We start from the raw sequence: 15,678 nt of genomic DNA on the forward strand, positions 1-15,678 counted from the left end.
TTTTCTTCACCTACTTCGAAGGTGAGTCGTCCTCGTTTTACGTTTATGATTGCACCGGCAGTTGCTAAGAATGGTCTTCCTAGTATAATAGGTGTCGTATCATCTTCTCTAATGTCCATAATTGTGAAGTCAGTGGGAATGTAAAACTGACTTATGCGTACGGGAACGTTTTCAAGGATTCCTACAGGATATTTGATGGAACGATCTGCTAATTGCACAGACATTTTGGTCGGTCTTAATTCTCCCATCTCCAGTTTCTTACATATGGATAAGGGCATAACGCTAATTCCGGCTCCTAAATCGCATAAGGCTTTGTCGATGACAAATTTTCCTATGTGACAGGGTATAGAGAAGCTACCCGGATCCTTGAGTTTAGGGGGCATGTTTTGGATTATAGCGCTACATTCGGCAGGGAGTGTAACGGTTTCGCTATCCTCAAGTTTCCTCTTATTAGAAAGAATTTCTTTTAAGAATTTAGCATATGAGGGCATCTGCGTAATAGCTTCGGTAAACGGAATTGTAACGTTTAATTGTTTAAGGAGATCAACAAATTTTCTAAATTGGCCTACATCTTTGGTTTTAACAAGCCTTTGAGGGTAAGGTATAGGTGGTTTGTAAGGTGGTGGAGGTACATAAGGTTTCTTCTTTTCTAGGGTTTCCTTATTACTCTCTTCCTTTTCCTTAGGTTCACTTTCCTCAGTGGATTTCTCAGGGTTTTGGTTTTCTATCCTTGGGTCAGACGGTCCTTCCACTTCCGTTCCACTTCTCAATATAATTGCATGAGCTTGGCTTCTCGGATTGGGTTGGGGCTGTCCAGGGAATGTACCAGTTGGTGCAGCGGTAGGTGCTTGTTGTTGAGCTACTTGAGATATTTGCGTTTCCAGCATTTTGTTATGGGTAGCCAAGGCATCTACTTTGCTTGCTAGTTGTTTAAGTTGTTCGCCAGTGTGTATGTTCTGGTTTAAGAAGTCTTTATTGGTTTGCTGTTGGGAAGCTATAAAGTTTTCCATCATGATTTCCAAGTTGGATTTTCTAGGGGTATTATTGTTAGAATTCGGTTTCTGATATCCTGGAGGTATAGATGGGGCTTGATTTGGAGACTGTCCAGGTGCGTATAAAGCATTATTACTCTTATATGAGAAGTTTGGATGGTTCTTCCAATTTGGGTTATAGGTATTCGAATAGGGGCTTCCTTGAGCATAGTTTACTTGCTCTGTTTGGATTCCAGTCAAGAGTTGACATTCCGCAGGAGTGTGGCCTTGGATTCCACAGACCTCGCAATTCTGAGTTATAGCAACCACGGCTGCTGGAGGTGATACGTTTAAACTTTCAATCTTCTGGACCAAAGCATCCACTTTTGCATTGACGTGATCAAGGTTACTTATCTCGTACATGCCAGTTTTCGGTTGAGGTTTTTCCACTGTTGTTCGTTCGGTTCCCCACTGATAGTGGTTTTGGGCCATGCTCTCGATAAGCTGGTAAGCATTAGCATAAGGTTTGTTCATTAGTGCACCACCTGCAGCGGCGTCTATTGTTAACCTTGTGTTGTATAAGAGACCATTATAAAATGTGTGAATTACTAACCAGTCTTCCAAACCATGGTGTGGGCAAAGTCTCATCATGTCTTTGTATCTTTCCCATGCTTCGAAAAGAGACTCGTTGTCTTTCTGTTTAAATCCGTTTATCTGGGCTCTTAACATAGCTGTTTTGCTTGGTGGAAAATATCGGGCAAGAAAAACTTTCTTCAACTCGTTCCATGTGGTGACTGAGTTGGAAGGAAGAGATTGAAGCCATCTTCTAGCGCTATCTCTTAATGAGAAAGGAAAAAGACGAAGTCGAATTGCCTCTGAAGTGACACCATTAGCTTTAACAGTATCAGCGTATTGGACAAATACGGATAAATGAAGGTTTGGATCTTCAGTAAGATTTCCAGAGAATTGGTTCTGTTGCACAGCCTGCAACAACGAAGGTTTAAGTTCAAAGTTGTTTGCTTCGATTGCGGGCGGAGCAATACTTGAATGCGGTTCATCTTGCGATGGAGCGGCGTAATCTCTAAGAGCACGAGCTGGTTCTGCCATCTCGGTTAAAGAAGGAAAATCTTTGAGATCAGGAAGGTCTATAGGAGGGAGATTGTTTTCAGCACGATATTCCCGAATTCGTCGTAAGACTCGGAGATATAGTTCGATATCGTTGATTCGTAAATAGAGCGGTTCGCCTTGAGAGCGAGTGCGTGGCATACAAATCAACGAAAGAAAGAAAATAGAAGAAAAAGAAACCTTAGTCTCTACAGCGTAACGGAAGAGTTACGATATCGATTGAATAAAAGTCCCCGGCAACGGCGCCAAAAACTTGATCGCTCGACTGGGTGAGTCGAGAATGGGATACAAACTGCAAGTGCACAGTTCTATCGCGTAGTTTTAAAAGATATCGATCCCACAGGGACTTATGAATCGATATACCGTTATCTAAAATTACTACGTAAATCTAAGGTGAAGATGTTTGATTGTTTGGGGAAAAACTAAGAGCTAAATTAATGTCTAGATAAAATATTAATAAAACGGATATCGGTATGTAATTCGTCAAAACTAGGGAATCAAGTCTTTGTCGGTTTCTTGGTTTTAAAATGAATCGTTTCGGTTAACTTTATTGGTTAAAGGTTCTATCTCAAACTCTCGCTCTGTTGAATAAACCATGATTTTATATTAATGTTGCTGTCACTTATAATTAAGTCAAAAACCATATTTTGAAAACAATAAAGTTGCAGAAACTCTTTTTAAGAAAATACTGACCGTTTTAAACACCCTTATCTCAAACTCTCGCTCTGTTGACTTAGGTTATATAATTAAATCCAAATGCTTAACTCTCGTCCTCACATTCAATCTTTAAAAATACTTTTTGGAAAAGGTCAGAATTTAATTAACTCTAAAACTTGCTCTCGCCCTGATCTAGAATTAATGCCTAACTTACACTGTCCAGTTAAAATCTCAAACTCTCGCTCTATTGATTTTAACTTCTTTATGTCTTTTACTTTTGTAAAAAATCTTGTTATTAAACCTGTAAGTTGAGACCATAAAAAGATTGATTTTGATTTTAAGTTTAGATAGACCGACTCAGTCTCGATCCCTTATTCTGCTTACTTTACATACCGATACCTAGGCAAATTAGCCAGACATGCTAAATAAACAAGAATTTATATCATGCATAAACAGACTCATTCCAGGCAGGCAATATGAATAAATAATAGAATAAAACATTAAAAATTAAATAACAATTAAAGAACCTGAATGCGTAATACAATGGTCTTGAACACTCCACCACAAGCCGGTAGGATTTGTTCTTCGATTCTTCAATTAAGCAGTAAAATAAATCAAGGAAATAAAACTCGAATATAACGTAAGGTTAAATCCGGTATAAAGTTGCACAGTAGTTTCCGGTGTAGAAACTATTACGCGAAAAAATATCTAAAAGCTAAAAACGGGAAAGATAAATTGCAAGGGAAAAGAGAAAGTAAAGCTTGCAAAAGAAATAAATAAAATGAACAATGCTGGAAAGGAAGAAAAATAAGCAAAGGCGTGAAAGGAAAATTTGGCAGAGCTTCCGCAAAACTGAGCGTGCAAAAACTGTCCTCCCGACAAAGAGAGGAGATGGCTATTTATAATAGCCTTGGTAACTGCATTCCGTTCCCTACGAGTCTTCAGCATGGCTAAATACACGGCTTGGGAATAGGACACGAAGTCCTCAACGTTACTTCCATTCTTCTGAGAGCGTAACTTGCGCCAAAAAGCTAGTGGACTGGTGTGACGCTCGTCACACCATGTGTGACGTCCGTCACAAGGCTACTTCGCGTGACGCTCGTCACAACCCTTGTGACGCCCGTCACAGGGGCAACATGCGCTTTCTTTTGGGCTGGGCTTGGTCTTGGTTATTTGTTTCCTTTTTATTGCTTTTTACACCTCCTTTTCTTCCCTTTTTCACTTTTGCTTCAAAATGGGTACCTGATGTAAATAGAAAAGAAATACTGCATAATATCTGATAAAATGGGATAAATTAAAGTAAATGATAATATAATCTAATTAAATTAAGTCTTAAAATGTGATATAATTTCATGTTATCAAAATCCTTTTTCTTCATGCTTTCTTCGTTCTTCAACAATTCACTTCATTCGCCAAAGAATGTGTTTGTCGTTCTACAGAGTGATGTTTGAGAGAACTTCAGAGAAATGTGAGAGAGATGAGAAATTTGGGTATACCTTTTTTATATATTACATTGTCAGGTCATCATAAACGAATATACATGTATGTCACCTTTGCATCTCAGTTGTCTTTAACTAACATTTTGGACGGTAAGGAGGATAAACGTGAACCACTTTGAATAAGTGAGAGATCAAAATGGTCTTTTTAAAAATCAAGGGACCAAAATGAACCCTACACAAAACATAAATGACGAAAAAAGGTATTAATCCTTAAAGAAACTTAAAATTCTCATCAATGTCCAACCTGTTTAAAAAAATATGTAATAAGTCAGCTAAGATGGGTGACTAGGCTATAATAATACCATCACATGGTCACTTATTAACCACTTTTAAAACATAATCAACTCGTTAAGTGTCAAATTTTCCTAAACTAAATATTTTTCTTATCAAGAATTCCTTTCTTGCGGTTTCCCTAAATTCTCTAATAAGGATTTTCATCAATCGTTGTGTACAACTTCAAATCTTTCTTCGATGGTGATTTTTTCAAGATATGATCAGAGAAAGCATGGAATAAATACACAACCACTAATGGGCATCTATCAAAGCTTTTTGGATAATTGTTGAATGTATGTTGCCATTTATTTCCTTGAAATAAACTGAAATAAGCTGAATCAAATAAGCACTTGGTCTTTGACACTCTATTAAAGTGTCCATGGACACTATGAAAGCAACAAAATGAGCTTAAGGCAACGACATATGAGCTGAAAAAAAGGAAGACCAAGAAAATGAATAACGATACTTCATTGAATTCCCTAAACATCCATCTAGACAAATTTTTAGAGTATCCTTTAGTTGAACAAAGAATCTAAAAAAGCAAAATATCCAATAGATCGAAAAAAATTCCCAAATATCCAACAATAATAGCTTTGGTAAGTGCTAGTGGGGTTAAAGGGTGTTGATGAAGAGCTTCTTTGCCAAGATCACAAGGCTTAATTCCAGATTCGACTGCATTCATCCCATATTAAGCGGATAATTCAATCTCTGGCGAATCATTAAGTAAACCTCTTGTCAGAGATGAATGACTTTTCTTTTTCCATTTGAATATACTAAAAGCACTGGAACTACTTGATCTGCTAAACATTGTTCACAGACACTAACAGTAGGTGTAAACAACCAATCCATTCCCCAAAGGCCAAAACAGTTATAACAACACTCTACATTCATGACTGAGTAAATATTAGAATCTTACAAAGGAAAATAAACAGATATTGTAAGAGACTATGTAATTGCAATCCTATTTGGCAACTCAGATCAACAAAAGAAAAATAAATTAAAAGACAAAGTATGAATCGCCAGCCAAAAACATGCAACTAGACTAGGTATTGTATCATGTGCTAGCTGGCAACACAAAATATTGTCAATAGTATCTAGACTAAGATTTCTACAAGCTAATGAACGTCATACATACCTGATCATGTGAAATGTCATACAAAACTGTCAACACCAAAATCCCAAAATGATTCGAAAGGGCGAGCAACACCTGAAGAGACATTATAAAATGTCAGCATGAAACCATTTCACAAAAGCACATAAAAATTAAAGTTCGTGAAAGAAAGTTAGGAAGTCCCAAGTGTTCAATAAGAACCAAGATAAGTTAATTTGCACAATTACATGGTGCCAATTTTGAACAACCTAACGACCAACAACAACAACAACAACAACAACAACCAAACCTTATCCCACTAAGTGGGATCGGCTACATGGATCAACTTCCGCCATAATATACTATCCAGGATCATACTTTTATCCAAACTGTTAAGTTTGAGATCTTTCTTAATAATTTCTCTTATGATTTTCCTAGGTCTTCCATTACCTCTAACTATTTGACCCCTCTCTATCTGATTTATTTTCCTTATCACATAATCTAAAGGTCTTCTCTTTACATGACCAAACGAACCAAACAACAAATGATCATAAAATAGGCAATACAACATGCGTCAAATTGGCATGAACAACTTATATCTTCCAAACATATTTTCTTTCTCAACAATGTCATTTCATTTTAACTACTAGACACCAGTAAATAATAATTTCTATCTACATTAAGCACCAACCAAACTCTAAAGGATGACTATTCATTGATTGCAACTGATTTGCCTCATGCTGCTAACTTAAAGCTCTAGCCATAAATATCATACCCCAAAACAGGAAAAACCTGGCTCTATTATATTTCCTCTCATTCCTACAAGCCTACAACACACTCAAAGAAAATAGTAACTACAATTCCAATGTTACAAAATATGCAAACACTACAACTTTCATTATATGTAAACTGATTCAACAAAATAAAATATTAAAAAGAGAAAAAGGAATATGCATTGACGGTGTAAAATATTTTTACACCGTCAATCAACGAGATCCGTGTATTCCGACATATCACACTTTTATTTTTAAAATATTGTTATAATTTGACAATATAAAATATTTTGATTAGATGTCAGTGTAATATTTCTTCACACGCACAATGCACTACCTTTAACCTCTATTAAAAAATAAATAAATTGCAAATCAGCACCAAATCATGCCTGCAAAATACAATAGTATTAATCTTCAAGCACTTCTTCTTCTCCTTCCCAACAAGATCCCAATTGAAACGCCGCTCTCTTTTCTATTCACTTTTTTTGCTTCAAAAAAATGTTCCAGATCAAGTCGGGTTGTACGTGGTTCATTCTATTTGAGTACTTGACCGTCATATTAAAAATTTATTCAAGAATTTATATGTTTCTTTAATTAATTTTTTTTTTTTCAAGTTTATTTCATAATCAATGTATTTAAATGTATAGTAAATTTAATAAATTTATTATTTAATAAATTTAAAAAATCATTTTTTTTATCAATATACCCTATTTTAATCATTTAATAGAATTCTATATTAGTTTTATTTTGTTGTTTCTTCAATAAGTTTTTTTAAACTATGAACAAAATCATATTTATGTCTTGATTCAAATTTAAAAATCATAAATACAATATTTTAAGATACAAAGTCGACATCATAACTAATATCAGGTGATTTTTTAAATTTATGATTCGCTTCATTAAAAATGCACATTCTTATAATATATTTATTTTTTATGGTAAAATAATAAAATAAGATACTAAAACATATTTTATATTTTTATTATTTAATAATATTTAGAAGATTTATTAACGGTACATAACTTTATAAAATATCGCTTTTATTTTGCAAGAGTTATGCTAAGTAAAATTGTCATTCTTTCAAAATTAACCCATATATGTTGAGGAATAAAATAAATTATGCTGAGAGTTTTTTTTTACCATATATTATATTTATATATAAGTTGTTATTTTCTTAATGCAAATTTAATTCATTAAAATTGTTGTGATCGATGTTATTTAACATATATTTTTAATTGATAATAAAAACAATTCATCACTTTCAACTTGTATTATTTATATTATAATTTTTAGTTTCATATTTTTGTTTTATTCAACAATATCTAATTTGTCATTATAATTTAAAGACTATTCAAGATTAAAATAATATTCTTTAAAATGTTAATATATTTTAAAATGTAAATGCTATATAGAAAACTAAAAGTTTAATTATATATTTTAAATTGTTTCAATTCTAAGTGATAGTTTCGTCTTTCACACTACATTTCAAAAAAGAGTGGCACAACAAGAGTACTCTACTTAATGAATAAATATGCTGACTTTTTCTATTTTCCCTTTATTGTGAGAAATTTACAATTGAACGAGGAAGAATGAGAATGATTGTCTTGTAAGTATAGGCACATATTTTAGCTTATCGATTGATATTTAGAGAATGTTTGGTTCCTAATAGATGAAGAAGAAAGGTGAGAATGTTTGGTTCCTATATATATATACTTATGCATCCTGCGGCAAAACTTTTTCTTTCTTTTTCTAATTATTTCCACCTTGTATTCTATTAGGAATTATTAAAGTGAAAGAAACTGAATAATACCGTTTCCCACCTTGTACCTTTTCCTTTCATTAATATTTACCATATTAAAAAAATGGAATTAAAATTACCCCCAATATAGATAACTAGAATAAAAATTTCCTTTAGAGAAAAGGGTTCGATGGCGGCAACCCCTAAACTATTGGGGAGAAATAATGACAAATTTGTCAAATACGACATTCCGCAAGACCTTTACACCAACCATCATTGCATCATGTTAACATTCAAAGACCCCAAACACCACAGGAAAATCGTGGAAGACCTCGAAGACAGACTAATGCACCGGGATGTGGAACAAATGGGTGTTTCGATTGGACAGGTCATTGATTTTCTTGTCAATTATTATGTATTTTAATTTTATAACATAATATTATTAATTATTTCCATCTTTTTTATTTTATTTTTTTATAATAATAACTTCAAAATAAAAAAAAAAAAAAAAAAAAAAACAAAGCATGCACCACTTGCAATATCGCATGCTCTTAATGGCATAATGTATGCGCCAATTGCATTGGCTTAAGGTGCATGCAGTAGCCATGCATAGTAGGGCCTTAGTGCAACAAGCAAACTCCATTTGATATGGCAACTACTTTAGACGTGTAACTATTTTTGTTTGAAAAATAATTATATTGATAATTAATTTGAAAAGTAAGTTATTTTGATATTATTTTTGAAAATAATAATTATTTAAAATATAAAAAAATCATAAAAAGAAGTTAACCATCATTTTATTTAAATATTATTTAAATAGAAAAATATTTATGAAATAAAAAATAGACTATTTCAAAATCATATTTTTACCTGAATTTTATTTAAATAGAGGAATATCTATGGAATAAAAAATAAGCTATATCAAAATCATATATTTACCTGTATTTTATTTAAATAAAAAATATTTATGGAATAATAAATAGACTATATCAAAACCATATTTTTTGATATTTTATTTTAAATAAAGGGATATTTAAGGAATAAAAACTAGGTTATATCAAAATCGAGTTTTTTTATATAGGTATTTTATTTAAATAGAGGATAATTATGGAATAAAAAAAATACTATATTAAGATTATGTTTTTGCCTTTATACATAGGTAAAGATATATGTATTTTATTTAAATAAAGAGATATTTATGGAATAAAAAATACAATATACCAAAATCATGTTTTTACCTATATTTCATTTAAATAGAGAGATATTTATGAAATAAAAAATAGAGTGTATCAAAATTATGTTTTTACTTTTATATATAGGTATTTTATTTAAATAGAGGGATATGTTTAGAATAAAAGATTGATTGTATCAAAATCATGTTTTTACTTTTATATATAGGTATTTATTTAAATAGAGGGATATTTGTGGAATAAAAAATAGATTGTATCGAAATCATTTCCCTTAATGTATATAGGTATTTTATTTAAATAGAGGGATCTTTATAAAATAAAAATAGGCTATATTAAAATCAATTTTTTTTATCTTTATATATAGGTATTTCATTTAAATAGAGAGATATTTATAAAATAAAAGTTAAGTTATATCAAAATCATATTTTTGTTTATATATATATATATATATATATATATATATATATATATATATATATATATATATATATATATATATATATATATATATATATATATATATATATATATATATATATATATATATATATATATATTATTTAAATAAAGAGATATTTATGAAATAAGAAATAAATTAAAAATTTTTACTCAACTAACCCATTTTTTTAAAATCAAAATCAAAATAATCCACTTTTCAGAGTAATTTCCAAATTACCCCACTTTGAAGAGGTGACGTCAGATGAATTGGTGTCTGCTCTCTAAGTTAAAGAGGTGACGCCAATTGTGTTGACTAGTGCACCTGGTGTGGCCAATCTAATTGTCGCCCATGTGTAAAAAAAGAGAGGAGACGCCAATTAGTCTAGCGCCTCTATGTATTGCGTAATTATTTTTTTTTAAATAATGTACGTTATAGATAAAAGTCGAAATCGGACCAATTGATATTAATATTAATATGCGTTTACATAGGAATACCATAAAGACTAATGTCGTTAACCGGGATGACCTAACCGACCTCCGGTACCACATCCCTTAGCTACCCGAACGCATGACCTTAACCCACATTGATGATTCATCCCAGGTGTTTGAGGATTTGAGGGCTCAGGAACATCACCATCACCTGCAATGAAGCGCTACCGCCATAGCTGAGTTCGTGATCCATGCCAGAGTAGTTGAGATGCGTTTGAGTTATTAGAGGACGACCAGGACGATTGAAGGGAGACATTGGTGTGAATGATGCGTCGAGTAAAGGTTGAAATGATTGTTGTGTTGTTTGGTAGCCATATGGTTGTTACATCATCCATTGTGTATGCTTCACTTGCCTGGTTAAGATCCATTAAAAGCCCACTTGTTCATCGTTATTATGAAGGTTTCTTTGGTCTGTTTAGCATTCACTTCTTGGCCTTACATGTTAATCTTTTGCTTGTCTATGTTCATTGGTTCAAGCCTGATCGGAAAATTAGCAAGTGTACTATTTTTACCGATGTAGTAATAAGGAGTTTTATTTCCAAGTATCGATCTCGAGGATTGCGTAGGAAATACTTATTTTAATTTGATTCTCTCAGAACAAAACGATAATGGTTTGGTTGTTTTGGAATTTATAATAGTAATAAAACAAAAGATAGTAAAAATGGAATTGATTAAGTTAAAGCATGCTAGGGGAAGTGGTTGATTTAACCAATTATGAATTCAGTCAAGATTTCCTTAATACATATGAAACATTCAATTACCTAACCTTAGAATGTTCTTCCTTAAGTCCTTAAGAAAGAAACTCTTAAACTACCAATTCTTGCTCAAATGTCCATTCAATCAATCATTGGTTTTAATCATAAACAATATCAAGGTTTACGGTGATTTATAAAAGTTCCTAGTCCTAGGTGATGCAATCATAAACCTAATTGTGTGAAAACCCTAACAATCACAGTCCTGTTATTGATAGTCATAGATCAATTTGTATTTGTCCGATACAAAAGCATAATAACATCACACAATCGAATTGAAATAAGTAACATAGCAATAAGGAAATCATTTGTTCAAATTCATAACATCATATCAAATCAGGACCACCCCCTAGCATTGGGGGGTTTAGCCTCTCATAGTACTTAAAGAACTCATAAAGGAAAGATTAAACATTACAAAGAATTAGGAGAGTTTGATCTTCAATGGTGGCTACCCTTGAATCTCGCCGTCTTCGAATCCGTCGTATTCGCTATCTCCTCCACTGTAATGCTTTCGTTCGTCTGTCAACAAGTCCCCTCTTCTTTCTTTTCTAGGCCTTCTTATAGTTTCAGATCACTCTCTTCCAAGCAAAAGGTCCAAACTACCCTTAATGAGCAGCATCGGTTCACAAAGCAAAAATTAGATTTTCCATGCTGCGTCCAATCAACACGGCCGTGTTGTGGCACACGGGTGGCCGTGTTGTTCTTCAACATTAATTATTTTCAGCATAAGTTACAGTGGCAACAACACGGGCCGTGTCCCTACACACGGGTGCCCGTGTTAATGCATTGTTTTAATCAACACGGCCGTGTGGTGGCACACGGGTGGCCGTGTTGATTTCTGTTTTCTGCTTCATCTCTGCTCTGCTTGATCAACAACACGGCCGTGTGGTGGCACACGGTTGGCCGTGTTGTTCTACTGTTCTTTCATATTTTCGTCCTTCAGAGTGTCCATAACTTCACCATTCTTGCTTTTAAACCTGTGCAATAGCCTGTAACAATGACACTACCAAACGAAGCATAAACGAGATCTTTTTGACATAAACTTGTAATCGAATGCAATGCGATACCAAATCAATAAAACATGATAAATAACTCCAAAGCAACTGAAAACAAACATAAATCTTACCAAAGTGATGAAAATATGTCGGATTAACGGCGGGAATTCAATGGAAATGGTGACCGATCACAACCCCAAACTTGTCTCATTGCTTGTCCTCAAGTGATGTATTGAGTCCAAACAAAGGTCACCCCCGAATTCGCTTTCCACAATGCAACCTAGTCTTTCACCCTTTGTGTTCTTCCTTTCCAATCGAGTTTCAGGTCTCTCTGATTCAGGTAGTTTACCACATTTCCACATCAAAAACCTCTTCACCTGCAAGCTTTTCACACACTCACAATATCTCTCAGGGTTAGGTGTGTACACTCACAACACAGTATGCAATACCAAACTCTTAACTTTGAATACATTCTAATGTCACTACCACAGCAGATTCCACACACTTTTTGAGGTCTTTTTAGGTTGTAACGGGGCTTGGGTACGGTCGGATAAACAAAAAAAAAATTGGATAACAAAGGGCTTTGAACTCGGTAGTCATGTTGTGTGATTTTTCTTTCTCTTTTTTTTCTGTGCATCACATATACTCTGGGGGTTAATTTCACTCTTTTGACTCTTTTTCTACTCAAATTTTCCGAGCATTTTATATCTGTTAGAATCTAAGGTCTCGGCAAGTGCATTTTTCTTTTTTTTTTCTTTTCTTTTTTTCTTTTTTTTTTCTCTTTTTTTTTCTTTTAAAGAAAATACATACTATTTTTCTTTTTGTATGATCTCATCTTATGCACTTGCCTTCTCTTTCAAGATTTCCACCCCAAACTTAGTTTTATTGCACATCTTGCAATTCACACAATCATACAGAGTTATGACACAAAAGGAAATGGATGATTAAAAGTTAACAGGGGGTTTATGATGAATAATGCTTAAACGTTAAGATGGTGTTTACGATGAATAAAATGGCTAAGGCTCAACGGGGTTTACGAAGGGAAACATACATATAGGGATGGCTAGAAAGGCCCTGGCTAAACAAACAACTTGCCTCAGTGTGTGTTGTCATGTTGTGACGTGTCAACAGAACATACGCAAAATCAGAGTGATAAAGTCATACCTGGCTGAACTCTCATGTTGATATTTCGTGTTTGGCTTTTTGTGATCTCACCATGTTGGTTAGCTTGCAAGCTCTGAAAGTCTCTTCGTGTTATGTGGTTCTTTCCTGACTTGGTCTTTCCATACCGCTTTCTTGGTCCGGTGTCCCCAAAATGTGTCTGACTTCTTTTCTCAAGGTTGCATCAACTTCCGGGGTACCTTATCAGCCTAAGTTTGAGGGGTGTCTTTCATCCACTACCATTGATCTCGGATTCGTCCAACCATTTCTCATCACCCTGTACACACAAGTAAACAACAAAAACAATACGACGACAACAAAAACAAAAGCGATGGAAATAAAACATGAAAGGAAAAACCCCCCCACACCTGAACTAAACATTGACCTCAATGTTTAAATCCAGATACAAAGGGGACTCACAGCGACTACTGTTGGTTTACTGCACTTGTGTAGTTTCCTTCCATTTGGAGGTGTTTGTGACTTTGCCCTTTTACTTCTCCTCCTCCCCTACACAAAATTTTAGCACACACCCAGAAAAATAAAAACGAAATAAATTAGAAATCAAACGCGTGGGTTGCCTCCCACGAAGCACTTCGTTTAACGTCGCATGGCTCGACGGTTCATTTCCCTTATCATGGGGGGTATTTCAGGTTGAAAACCTTGTTGCACCTTTTGTCTACAACACGGACGTTGTCTCTTTTATCAGTGTGGACTCTTTTGTGCCACGATTCCTTTTTAACTATCCTTTCAGTGTTAGGAATCTTTCCATTTCGGGTGGCTACTGGCAGTGGTGAGCCTTTGATAGTATTCAATGTCTTGATTAAGCCTACTTGATACTGAGCTTTTGTATCTTCCTCCATCTCCTGGTTTTCAATAGCATTCAATGTTATTTCCTTGTTGTGAACTTTCAAGGTTAACGTGCACTCATCCATGTCGAGCTTGCATCGACTCGTCTTCATGAAAGGTCGACCCAGAATGATGGGTGCCTCATTGTCTTCAGGTATGTCTAGGATTACAAAATCGACTGGGAAAGTCAAGTCCGCTATTGTTACCAGCACATCTTCAACTATACCATATGCATCTTTTCTTGAGTGATCCGCAAACTTCAGATTGGTCTTTATATCACTGATATTTTTAATATCCAGCCTGTGATAGATCGATAATGGCATTAGATTCACACTAGCTCCAGAATCTATTAGTACCTTTTTGAAGGTTCTTTCTTTGATTGTGCATGGTACTGTGACGGTTCCTGGATCCTTTTGTTTGTTAGGAATGTTCTGCTCCAGGGAGTTTGCATTATATTGTTCCTTACCGGATACCTGTTCTTCAGTGGTTGGTTTCTTTTCAGCCATTACCTCTTCCACGAATTTCTTGTACATGGGCATCCTTTCAAGTGCTTCAAACAAAGCCATATGACCTTCAATCCTTTTAAACATTGTCATGAATTTCTCCAAGTCTGACTCACTAGGTTCCTTCTTTGTCACTGTAACACCCTTCTAAAATACCCCCAAATATTTAATTAAAATAATAAATATCTCAATCAGAGTAAATATGCAATTAAGGGTGTCACACAATATTTCACACCATTCAACAATATAACTGTCATGCTCTTTTGTTAATTCAAAACATAAGCATTTTTGCATAAAACGCAGCGGATATAAATCTCATCAATCATGTAAAACATGTAACATGTTGCATGTAAAATTATTCAATAAGGTAAAACATCCCATCCCGATGTTACATCTATCAGAGCACGACCCACTAAGGAGACTACACTAGACTCCAAGCACTAGCTTCTACTCAATCACTGCTCGTTACCTGAAAAATAATTGTAAGGGTGAGTTTCTCAATCGATATAATAAGCATTATAAATTAACATGTAATGCCAAGTAATTTCACACATTCATCACCCTAATCAGATCATACATTCAGCAGCGGCAACATCAACTAAAATCATACTCAACTCAACCACAAAACACACGTATAATATTGGAATACATCCATTCATATTATACGCCATACAATACAAATGCAATGAGACTCCATGCATGCGGTACCGACTATTCGTGAACATATAGTTCAACCTCACCGACCAAATCCAGGTACGGCTACCAAGCTCACTAGTCCCACTCATTTGAGACCTAGTGACTCACATCACTAATTCCTCACCATGGGAATTAGCTACCACCCCAAGGGCCATGTTATGCACGCTAAATCACCTAGCAATGCAAACATCAACAACAATTCACAATAACTCATCACTAATTCCTCACCATGGGAATTAGCTACCACCATAAAGGCCACAACATGCATGCTAATCACCTAGTAATGCTACATCATCAACAACAATTCAAGAATAGATATATGCTCACACTCTAAGCCATAAAACAGTCTATTCACCAATGCACACATAACTGATACATTCACAGCATCACGCATACTATCACACATCAGCAGTATTTTATCACATAAGCATATCATATCATGCCAAATAACAACCACAGTATTAGCACACTCTACTAATACC

General features: G+C 34.3%; 1 pseudogene; it reads left to right on the forward strand.

The window, feature by feature from the left end:
• The first annotated feature begins 1,593 nt into the window (after window positions 1-1,593).
• LOC127133773 (uncharacterized) lies at window positions 1,594-1,693 on the forward strand (annotated as a pseudogene).
• The last annotated feature ends 13,985 nt before the right edge of the window (window positions 1,694-15,678 follow it).

The sequence above is a fragment of the Lathyrus oleraceus genome, chromosome 3 (assembly GCF_024323335.1).
Source record: "Lathyrus oleraceus cultivar Zhongwan6 chromosome 3, CAAS_Psat_ZW6_1.0, whole genome shotgun sequence".
NCBI lineage: Eukaryota > Viridiplantae > Streptophyta > Magnoliopsida > Fabales > Fabaceae > Lathyrus > Lathyrus oleraceus.